The sequence below is a fragment of the Falco biarmicus genome, chromosome W (genome assembly GCF_023638135.1).
Source record: "Falco biarmicus isolate bFalBia1 chromosome W, bFalBia1.pri, whole genome shotgun sequence".
Classification (NCBI taxonomy): Eukaryota; Metazoa; Chordata; class Aves; order Falconiformes; family Falconidae; genus Falco; species Falco biarmicus.
Genome location: NC_079310.1, coordinates 1,332,229 through 1,343,783, shown reverse-complemented (window position 1 = coordinate 1,343,783; position 11,555 = coordinate 1,332,229). Strand labels below are relative to the sequence as shown.

The 11,555-nt window shown below is 45.7% G+C and overlaps 1 long non-coding RNA gene across 1 annotated transcript; it reads left to right on the top strand.

Annotated features, from left to right (window-relative positions):
- The first annotated feature begins 2,467 nt into the window (after positions 1 to 2,467).
- Positions 2,468 to 5,145, top strand: LOC130141861 (uncharacterized). Its single transcript, XR_008819210.1, has 3 exons — positions 2,468 to 2,531; positions 2,583 to 3,123; positions 3,205 to 5,145. It is a non-coding gene; the product is annotated as an uncharacterized LOC130141861 (long non-coding RNA).
- The last annotated feature ends 6,410 nt before the right edge of the window (positions 5,146 to 11,555 follow it).

Here is an 11,555-nt window from a genome sequence, read left to right as displayed (position 1 = left end):
GCCAGAGGGCGGGGACACATCTGACGAAAGTGCTGCTGAGGAAGAAAATAGCAGTGGGCAGTCATTACAAATGCTAAAAAAAACCCAAACAAACAACAAAAAAAAAAAAAAAAAAAACAAACAGTAAACAAACTGTTGTGTTCACGCGCATTAATTGGCAAAAAATAGCACAAGAAGCGGCTGCTCAGGGAATATTTGATATTGCTGAGCAAGTCAACCCCCCACAAGCTTTCCCTGTAACGTATCAGATGAATGCCGCTAACCAAAGACAGGGAACCTGGGAGGCTTCGATTGGAAAATATTAAGTCAGTTACGTAGTACAGTGAATGAGTCAGGCCTCCACAGTGAGCCCACCAGATATACCTAACTTTATGAAAGGGCCGTTATTGCGCCAGTGTATTCTGGAGAATAGTAACAGTTACACCAAAGGCATTTTAGTAACCCTGCCCTTAGATTCTTCTGTGGAAACAATGCTAGAGCGAATGAGTTGGGTGCCAGTAGGGCCAGCAGGCCTTGCTAGTGGAAGCAATCCAAGCAGTAGGGAGAGATTTAGTGCAAGCCCAAAGTCAGGCTTTTGCAGCGCTTGCGCCTCTGCGCCCCCCTGGGGCTACCGCGCCCCAAAGCCAGCGACCACCACGCGCCGAGACTTCCCCTGCTATCGATGCCGGGAAGCCAGGACATACCCGTGACCGATGTCAACAACGTCAAGTGTGGTGCCAAAATTGTCAGCGAGGGACCCACAGCACCAACGTCTGTCGGCAGACAGGAAACGGAAACCGAGCGCGAGGAGCCGCAGCGCGTCGACCCCAATCGCGACTCCTGTCACCTTCACGACACCCCCTCCAGGAGACATGACCACTCTTATCGGCAGACACCGTGTTACAACCCGCCACCCAAGGAGCCTCGGCCTGGACCTGGCAACAGCAGTAGATACAACATTAATTGACAACCGACCACAAAAAATCACAACTCATGTCCGAGGACCTCTGATAATTAATGGACAAAGCTATGGTGCTCTATTATTAGGGCGGTCTTCTGGTAGTTTGAAAGGGCTGTTGTAAAGTGTGTTGCTTATAGTAATAATTGTTATCATTGCACTCATATGTTTAAGCTGTGCTCTCTCTTGTATTAAAAAATTACTCGAGCGTGTAACTGCACAAGTTTTGCTTGCGCAAAGAGAAAAAGGGGGAATTGTTGCAGAATGGCTGTGTGATCATGGCCATGACTCCCTTAAAGATCTTTGTGAACAAAGTTAGCGTAAGTTAGCTGAAGCAGGCCTTGCAGCTATGCTGAGGCATGCTGATAAGGAAGCTGAGAAAAACACTGACCTTGTGCCTAATGTTGTAAATAACACTGAGGAATTCGCGTAGACAAGAGAGGAAAAAAAAATATGTAGCTAGCTATCCGCAGAAACCGCAAGTAGGAGGACGTATGAAAATGTAACCCTTTAGAGCTTAGCCAATCAGCAGATGATTTGTAGGCATAATTAACTGGAACTGTATATAAGACATAATCGTGCCGTAATAAATCGAAGCTTGCTTTATCACTCATATTGAGTCGGCTGCTTGCTTTCCCTCGCTCGTTGCAATTGTATCCAAGAGCTTAGATTCCATCCCAATTTCTTAAAAATTTTCCCCAGCCAATCTTCTGACATATCTTCTTGAATTGATTCTGTTTCCTTTTCAATTTTACCTTATAGGTCCAGATCATGTTCCACATCTTGAGTTACATTTGTGTATGTAACTCAATGTGAATGCAGCAGTGGTCCTTCCCCGCTTTTCTTCCAAAGTTTTTCCTGAAAAAAAGTCTTTATATACACATAGTTACCAGGTTTAAAGGAGTGGACTGGTTGATCTAATCCTCTGGCCCTTGTTCCCAATACTTGTTTAATTGTCGCTAAGAATGAAGAGCCAGGAGGTGGGCATTTAAATTTTCATGCCCCTTTAAGGTTGGGTCCAATTTGTGGCTGCGCATGCGTTTTTCATTGTGCAGTTTTGGTCAGGGTGTTAGCCTGAACCTCGACCAGGAGGGCCACGGACCAATTTGTTTGTCTCGCCATAAACAATCTTTACCATTTGAAAAGATGGGAGCAGGAGATTACACACTCTGCACGGTTTTGCTGTTCAGCCTTTGCATTATCGTGACTACAGTAACCATCAGTATGTGTTTCTGTGAGTGCTTTTGGTCACGCCAGTACAGAAGAGTGCGATCTCCTCCTCGCAATTCATCCCAAATAGTGGAACTCGTGGGATATCAAAGGAGAGTGCAAGAGACTGTTCTATAAAGAAAAGGAAAATGTTGATCTCCAGCAAAATTACCATGTGACTTGTTATTCGTTTCTGTTCATCTTCGTCACTTCATGAAGAGAAATACCAAGGACCAGGCACGGACTATCATGGAGGGAACAGATGGAGTTACCACCCCAACATTATTCAGGACTGTGCTGGATTCACGAGTGAAGAAGTCTGTTTTCACGTTACATGAGACTTTGCTGGACTGTTGTTCTGTTATTCAATTTCTAGTTCATGTTTGTTAATAAATGGTTATTTGTTGTTTACTGGTTGTCAAATGGTTCGTTGAAGTTACTTTGCATCAAACACACGGTTTTCAAAATAAATCCAAAGGGTTGGGTAATACATATAATAATAACCTACAAAACCAAAACCTAAAACCAACACTTATAGCTATACGTTTCACTTAAGTAATAATAAAAATCAATATTATTTAAATGAACTATAAACACTATAGTTTCTTAACACATTCCCTTTTTTTTTACATGCGTCACTATCATGGCTAGACTATAGGGATTTCGCATGCGTGGTCTTTCCAGATTTTTCCAACACATTCTGTGGGGCTTTAAAATTGCGCATGCGCATGTTCAAAGGCATACACGGATCATTCGTGTGATAAAAAAAATGGCTACTGCGTGTCCAGATGAAGTCCCAGACCCATTTCCCGAGCTTAGCACTCCAGTAAGTCTGTTAATGGTAACATTTATGGCACTATGGTCAAACAATAGGTCCATGTTTTCAATGTAATGTTTTCTCACCACCAGACCGCCACGTCACCTGCCAGGGAAGAAGGGTCTAGAGTGCACATTTCCCCCTCTGAACATTCTGTAAGGTGAGTGTTCTCAAAATGTTTAACCTATATGGTTCATTAGAAAGGGGATCAAAACTTTTTTTTCTTCCTGTTGCTGTTTAGGCAGAGGGTGCGTTTTTCTGTTGTCACACGTCAAGAACTTATGGCGGAAGTGGAAAAGTATAAAAGGCGTTACCATATCCTCATCTATGCGTTCCTGGCGGTTGTTTTTGCTGCTATTCTATTTTTATTCTTACTCAGCCTACATTGTTATCTGAATTGTTAAGAGTTAATTGTTCCCAAATTCTTGTTGGCTATTAAATTGTTATTGTGTTAACTATATAATCTGTATTGTCGATTGTACACTTCGGTGTACTACTCGAATTTGTTTAACGCCATTGGGTGAAACCATAGTAGCAAGTTGCATGTTAGTTATAACATGTTGAATTAATCTTATAAAACATGGAACAGCACATGACAAAAACAATAAGGTGGCTAATCCACATAACAAATAAAATAGGATTCGTTTTACCCAGGGGCTCCTGGGAAGCCAGGAAAACAAGTCAATGTTCCAGTCTTTCCAACTTTGGACAGGAACATGGGCTAACTTCCCTATCTCTGATGTGATTTGTTTAACTACCTCACCATTGTCATCAATTTTCAAACAACAATTGGAAACATTTAATTTACCACAAACACCACCTTCTTCGGCTAGCAGGTAATCGAGAATCATCTTGTGTTGATAAATTGCATTTCGTATTTGAGTTGCTTGGTCTGTTAGTAATCATTTCCAAGACAGCCTGTAGATGAATGATACGATTCAGATTGTAGATAGGTTCTCGAACACCACTAATGAGTTTATCAAGTTGCAGGTCCATAATACTGTATGATACGTTGGGGTGTCCATTCATTTAATAAATATCGGTACCCCCCTTTTTCTTGGGAGTTTGGAAAAATCAACTTGCCACTGTTGCCCTGGCTAATTTTCAAGCACATTTCACATTGCTGAGTCACCTGTTTTATTACAGTATACAAGTTTCGCCCTATCAGTTTCTGATTTAGACTTTTATATAAAGTATCAGCTCCCCAATGAGTCTTATTATGTTCTGTTAGGGCTGTGGTCCATATTAAATTGGATGGTACCACTATACGACCATCCCTCAAATAAATCCACTTATTTATTTTATCATTCATGTCCTGGATTACCTTTAAGTTTTCTTTAGAATAGTTTGGCTCTTGATCTGTACTTACAGTTTGGATTTTACCGTCTGGTATTAAGGATAATTCCTCCTTTCCTACCTCCTCTGTTACTCGTCTGGCCTCATGGTCGGCCAGGCAGTTTCCAATTTCCAAATCAGTGCCTCTATGGGCCACCTTATGTTCTTCCTTCCTGGATGACCCTCTTATAACAGCGGGGGCCATTCCTCACATCAAGGTCTGGCATGGCATATGTTCCCACTGCTCAACGCCTACTGGGTTGCAGCCAACAGCGGAGCTCAAGATTCTTCTTGGTGGCAAACACCGAGGCCAACCCAGTCTTGCCCTTGACTATGGTAGGAGGCACCTTGTGATAAATGCAGTCATGATTCATGTCAAAAATAGAATGTACTGTGATAAGTGTAATTGTTGTACCCTGTGTAAATCTGGGACCTGTATCGCGGTTGCGGTGAGTGGGCATATGTGGTTCTCCTTTAAGACAATGTGATGGCTTCCCCTGAGGCAATCGCTGCCTGGAAAAGCCCACCGAAGGAGATAAGGAAAGCGAAACCACGAGAAGGCCCGCCGAAGGAGACAAAGACCTTGAGATTTGAAAAAGCGCGCCAAAGGAGAGCCAATAGGAGGAGAAGGCGTACCCTAACGGCCCAGTGGGGAAAGGGCAGGACGAACATCTGGTGAGAAGAGACTGGTCAAGATCCGGGCATAAAAGACACTGCTTTTAGGACTCAGGTGTGCGTGTGGTGGAGCTATGGGAGTTCTCCGCGCACCCAGCGCTGTTTTTGCTTATTGTTTCTCAACCTAAATTGATTGAACCCAAAATAAAATTGTTTTAATTGTTATCGTTTATAACACAGGTTTCCAACAGAGCTGCAGTAGGAAGCTGAGCTCCAACACGTCCCACAGAGGACTGTGTCCGCTGGGACACGCAGCGGCTGTACCCCCTGCCCTAAGTCCCCTCAAGGCGCAGCCGCGGGGTGGGGTGGGGGGAGCGGGCGCACGGCCTTCGGCGTTTCCCACTCTCCTGGCTGATGGCCCTTGACCCCTCAGAGCCGGCTTGGGCTGCACGCTGTGCTGCCTGTCGGCGACTGCCGGGCACCGGCGGGGGATACCAACCCTTGAGGGCTGGGAACGGCCGCGGCTGTGGCTACCGTGCTGGCGGCAAGGCGGGTCTCCGCGCTGGGCCGGGCAGCCCCGGCTCTGCGAGGACTCCACGGGGTGGGCCGGCGGGGCGGCCGGCGGCAGGTTAGTGGCGGGGAGGGGAGTTTCCCTTCTGGTCCGATGGGCCCGTCCGCCTTCTTCGGGCGCCCACGGGCGGGCGGAACCATCCGCCTCACGGGGAAGGGTGGCCCGTTGAGCTCGAAGACTCCCTCAGCAGAGAATGGACCAGTCCACCTACCCATTGTAAACTGGCGGAAGGAGGCGGTACCATTCCTTGTCGGGGGGGGGGGGGAGGGGGGGGGAAGGTAGTTGTAGCCTTCTGTCCTTTTCAGTATGGTGAGGGGAAGGTATGTGTCCTCGAAGGTGCTGTGGGGCAGGGGATCGGCCCCGGGGCTCGCCAGTGAGACTCCCTTCTCAGGTGGCAGTGACAGACCCACAGAGTAGGCCGTGTGGGCTCTCTGGGGCTGGGTGGGTGGCTCAGGGGGCCTGCAGCCCCACTCCCGTGCTGCTGCCTTGTTCTGGGGCTCGCCAGTGGCTTCAGGGGCTCCTGCTTCGCTACCCAGCTTGTGCTGCTAGCTGAGGGCAAGGCCAGGCTGTGGGGTGGCCCAGTGCTGGGGTCTGGGGGAGAGGAGGAGCAGGGGGAGGCTGGCCCTGCATGGCAATGCTGGGCACCTCTGCCATGGAGAGTGGCCCCTCCATGGCCCTAGCAGTCTGTGTCGTTACAGGCCTTCCCACAAGGGGAGAAGGCCTCTCCCCATCATTTTCGAGCACCTTGTGTCCCTGTAGGGCAGGTAGGCCCCTTAGACTGCCAGAGACCAGGTGGGACATGAACTGGATGGTCCCTCATGTCCTGACCAGCCTGAATTACCGTATGGCTTCGTCCTGTTGCTGTAGCTGTAATGTCAGCACAAATGTGAGGTTCCCCCGATAAGCTGGGCTGTGGTTATGAAAACTGAGGTACTGAAGTTTTTTAGGACTTTTTTGCTAGGCTGTGAGCTTTATACTTAAAACTAGGCTATGCTGAAAACTGGCTCTGCAAATAACTTCCATACTGACAGAATAAATACACTGTGAGTAGGAGAACCAATTCAGATCTAGGGTAAAGGAGAGATTAAAAAAAAATATCCAATTTCTGTTAAACTAGGATATTCTATCCCTGTCCTTAGCTGTGCTCTCTCTGCCAGTGTGGTGCAGTTACTCTGCAGTCATGTGTCCTAGGCTAGAAAATTTATCTAAAAGCACTTTCTTCAGTCTTTTTAATCTCTCTCAGCTCTCAGAATTCCCTGTGCCACAGCTGAAGTGCCTGAGGGAGGCGAGTTTTTTTTTGTCATGGAGGTAATGTGGAGGTGTGATAAACTGTGAACTGTTTGTTCATCAAAGTTTGAAAGAACAATGGAAATTTACATGGAATATGCAAAGGTCAGCCACAAGTATTCGATCAGGAAGGGTTAACGGTTACGAAAAGAAACTTGAGAAGGAAGGAGGGGGTGGGGCTCATGAAGACGTGAAGTCCGTGATGTGAGGAAGACAAAGAGCCTTCATCCCCACGACCACCAGGAAGCCGAGGAAGGCAGAAAACGACCCCCTAGCAAGAAGCAGCGCAGACGCAGAGTGCACCACTAACACTGGAGGACGAAGGGTATAAAACCAGTGACTTTCGGGAAGAAAGGGCGCGCCGTTGGTGGAGCAGGAGACTCCCCGGCCGCCCAGCGCTGTTTTGCTTACTTGTCGCTTGCTTTTGATATGGAGAAACAGTGTGAAATGGGGACAATGGACATCGATTGTGATTGTATATGTCTGCACAAGGAATGTGGGTATGGTGACGGGTCATGGGTGCGATGTCTGGTCACATAGGCACACAGCTTTGAGGAGACGACTACAGTTTTGAGGAGACGCCTGCCCTTCTTTCTCTAACAAAGGGACTATTTAAAAGAGAATGAGAAAAGGATGAGAGACATCCCAATGCTATTTAGAGGGAGGGAGTGCTAAGTCTCCTTGCTGGAGAAGATCAGATGGTCACAAGGACATGAATCACCTACAAACCTGCAAGACCACCACATTCCAGGCAACGGACTGATAAGCTAATTAACATAGGAAGCGAGAGTGAGCAGGTTTAGGTAAGGAATATGTATAGGTGTTAATTGAATATTCATTTGTTTTATTGTATAAATGTGAGATGGTTCGTCACTTCGGGTATGCACGCTTGTGGAGGAGCGATCCCCCGTGCATCTGCGCGCAATAAACATACCTACTTTATAACTTTCGAGTTATAGAGTCTAATTCCGCACGTCAGTTTGGCGAGCCAGGCAGGAGGATTTCTGCTCGGCCGAGGGACCAGCTGCGGAGCGGACGCTCCTAGGCGCGCCCCGGGAGATTTCCTCGGAGGAGCCTCCTCTTCTCAGCTGTTCACCCGGGAGCAGAAGAGAAACCCCTGGATCCGCGGATAAAACGGTATGTTTAGTAACGGGGCGGCTGGTGAGACGCACGGAGACGTCCGGCGCGCAGCGTAGTCCCCAGGAGGAAAGGTACCTTGGGAGGGGGTTTGCTGACCAAGGGGTGGCCGCTAGCGATCTTGAGGGCAGATCGAGCAAACCCGAGGTTACTGCCCTTCCTAAAAGCCCGGAGGCCTCGTGACGGAAAGCGGGGGGCGGGACGGAATAAGGCGGAATCTCACAGGAACAAGAGGGACCTCATAGCAAAAGTAAAAGGGAAACTTTTGCGGGGGGGGGGGGGGGGGGAGCTAAAAACTTCCTTTAGGTTGTCTTAAGAATTGGGGAATTCCTAGAATTTAACAACTGAAATAGCGCTCTGTGTCTTGTTTGTTCTATGTGTTGTCTTGTTACACGTTCAAAACTTGGAGTTATGAAATGTATGTTGAAAAATAATAATATTCTGGTAATTCTAGGCAAATAGCGGAAAACTTAACACTCTGATTAAGACCGGGAAAAATTTGGCTTTTTGTTTGTTGTTTGTTTTTTGGCAATTGTTCATTGAATTGCATACTTTGTGAACTGTTAGTGTTCCTAAAAGTTGTACATAAGTGCACGGTACCGTATAACATACTGCTTGTGTGACTGCGGGCTGCCCGGAGAGTGTGAATGGTGTGATTGAGATGCGCATTTTGATTTTCCGTGTATAGCTTAATTATTTTGACTAAGTGTGAGTGCAAGAGTGCTTGAGACGCGTTTGAGTGCAATACGAGTAAGGAGCTCTATCTGCGTTTCCGACCTTGGGTGGCTGTTATAAATTGAGACCAGAGTAGATCATAATCCAATTAAAATTTTTATTAATTATAGCAAGTAGAATATGAGCAAAAACAGCGCTGGACGACAGGGGAGTCTGCGCTCCGCCAACTGCCGTCCTGAGCAGTTCAAACAGTCCCTTTTTATACCTTTTTTTTTTTACTTTCGTGTTCATGAAGTAGTGGAGGTGTTGATCCTTCATTCATATGCACAAGCGGCATCCTGGACACCTGGCGGTTATCTTATCTTTTGTTGCCTAATCTTTACATTGGGCTTAACATAAATCTTAATAAACAATACCCTAGTCCATAGTTTCTTACAATCCCCCCTTTTTTTTTTTCTTTTTATCCTATTATTATTAGACGCTGCTTTCATTCTCGGCACTGCAAACAAACCTTTTTCCACAATCCCAACATTTATCATAACACTCACAAGGTAATACCTCACAATTACAATAGGCATAGTTCTCACGTGGCATAACGCATTCGCAACAATCTTCATCCTCATTAATAGATACACTCTTATATTTTGCCCTAGACCTCGTAGTTAAAATAAGCAATTTAGCTATGTCAAACCGTTCTCTAATAAAGTGTAGCGTAATATACAAGGCCCAAATATAAGTCCCAGAATCAACATAATAAGTGGTCCTGCTAAAGCAGACAACAAAGTGGTTAGCCAAGGTGAGATATTAAACCAGTTTTCATACCATGACCTGCCCGCCTCACGATCTTTCTTACGTTGATCTAACCTTTTCCGGAGTTCAGACATGGTGTCCTGGACTACTCCAGTCCTGGGGAAGTTCGGCCATTGTTGCTTTAGTGTCCCATTGTTCTGGTTCTTTTCTCCACAGTTTGTTCCTCCTCTGCCTTGCCCGTCGACTCGGTTGCTTCGAGCCACGGGGTGTACCATCTTCTCGGCAGCAAGGGAATTCTTCAGGAGAACGGCTGCTTCGGGCTTTCTGCCTGTTTACATAGGCTTCCCACTTTGCAGCTTTAATTGCCACCCACATTGTTCCCATTTGTCCGAGTAAATTTGAGTTTCAGTTCTTTTTTATCTGGGGTTACTTTCCAAGAAGTTGCAGGGGCTTTCTTAATCCGGGTATGGTGAATCCAAGAATTCTGTCCCTCAACCTTGATTGCAGTGTAGGTGGTGAGTAGGACTTGAAAAGGTCCGGTCCACTGTGGTTCCGGGGTTTTATCTGCAAAACACTTAACGTATACATAGTCTCCTGGTTGTATATCGTGAACAGGTCCATCCAGACCCCTACTGCGTGTTCCCATCACATGCTTCTCAATTCTTATTGTTTGTTTAGTGCCACCATATAGGAAGTCATTGTTTCTTCACCAATCTGTGAAGACATCCCCTTTTGTACCCCATAGGGTCGTCCATATAAAATTTCAAATGGGCTAAGCCCCTCTTTTGCTCTGGTCTAGTTCGAATTCGTGTAAGAGCTAATGGCAAAGACTGGGGCCAAGTTAGATTTGTTTCTTGGCCTAACTTGACAATCTGTTGTTTGATTAGATGATTCATCTTTTCCACCTGGCCACTCGATTGTGGTCGGTATGGGGTATGTAATTGCCAATCTATTCCTAGATGGTGGCTGATCTGTTGTACTATTCTGGACACAAAATGTGGTCCTCTATCCGAGGACATTACTGCTGGGACTCCAAACCTAGGTATTATCTCTTGGAGTAGTATTTTGGTCACTTCCCGGGCTTTAGCAGTTCTGCACGGGAAGGCTTCTGGCCAACCTGAAAAGGTATCTGTTAGTACCAACAAATATCGATACCCCCCTTTTCAAGGAAGTTCCGAGAAATCGATCTGCCAATGTTGCCCTAGAACTTTCCCTCGTTTTATTTTATTTGCTGTATTCGGATTATTGCGTAAACACATTTCACGTTGCTGAGTCACCTGTTTTATTACAGTATACAAGTTTCGCCCTATCAGTTTCTGATTTAGACTTTTATATAAAGTATCAGCTCCCCAATGCGTCTTATTAATAATAGGGCTGTGGTCCATATTAAATTGGATGGTACCACTATACAACTATCCCTTAAATAAGTCCACTTACTTAATTTTATTTTATAATTCATGTCCTGAATTACCTTTAAGTTTTCTTTAGAATAGTTTGGCTCTTGATCTGTACTTACAGTTTGGATTTTATCATCTGGTATTAAGGATAATTCCTCCTTTCCTACCTCCTCTGTTACTTGTCTGGCCTCATGGTCGGCCAGGCGGTTTCCAATTTCCAAATCAGTGCCTCAGAGTGGGCCATGCCTCATATCAAGGTCTGGCATGGCATATGTTCCCACCACTCAACGCCTACTGGGTTGCAGCCAACAGCGGAGCTCAAGATTCTTCTTGGTGGCAAACACCGAGGCCAACCCAGTCTTGCCCTTGACTATGGTAGGAGGCACCTGACCAACCTTATTCCTTGTACTTCGTTGTCAATGCAGTTTCATCTGCACATCCCATAACAAGTCACTGTCATGGCAAAACACACAGATTTACATTAGTAGATCTACTACAGAGTGTATTTTATTTCACTTTTTCTGCCAATATCCCCACAGCCTTGCTGACCAAGGGATATTGTTTTTATCTGAACTGGGCAAGCCTCCCCCTTATCATTTTACTGTAACAGGTAAAGCATTTTTCACCTTTCCTGGAATTTATATTCAGATACACCTGGTTAAAAATTTCTTTTACTTCAGGGAGGTCCCCTTTTCCTCTTTTCTGTTGAATTAAAGATAAGCTCAATATTTCAATTACTTGATCATATTTAACTTTTAATTTCATTTCCCCTTCTTTAAACGTCTAGATGTTCTAATAAATCTCATGCCAACAAAGATTTTAGTG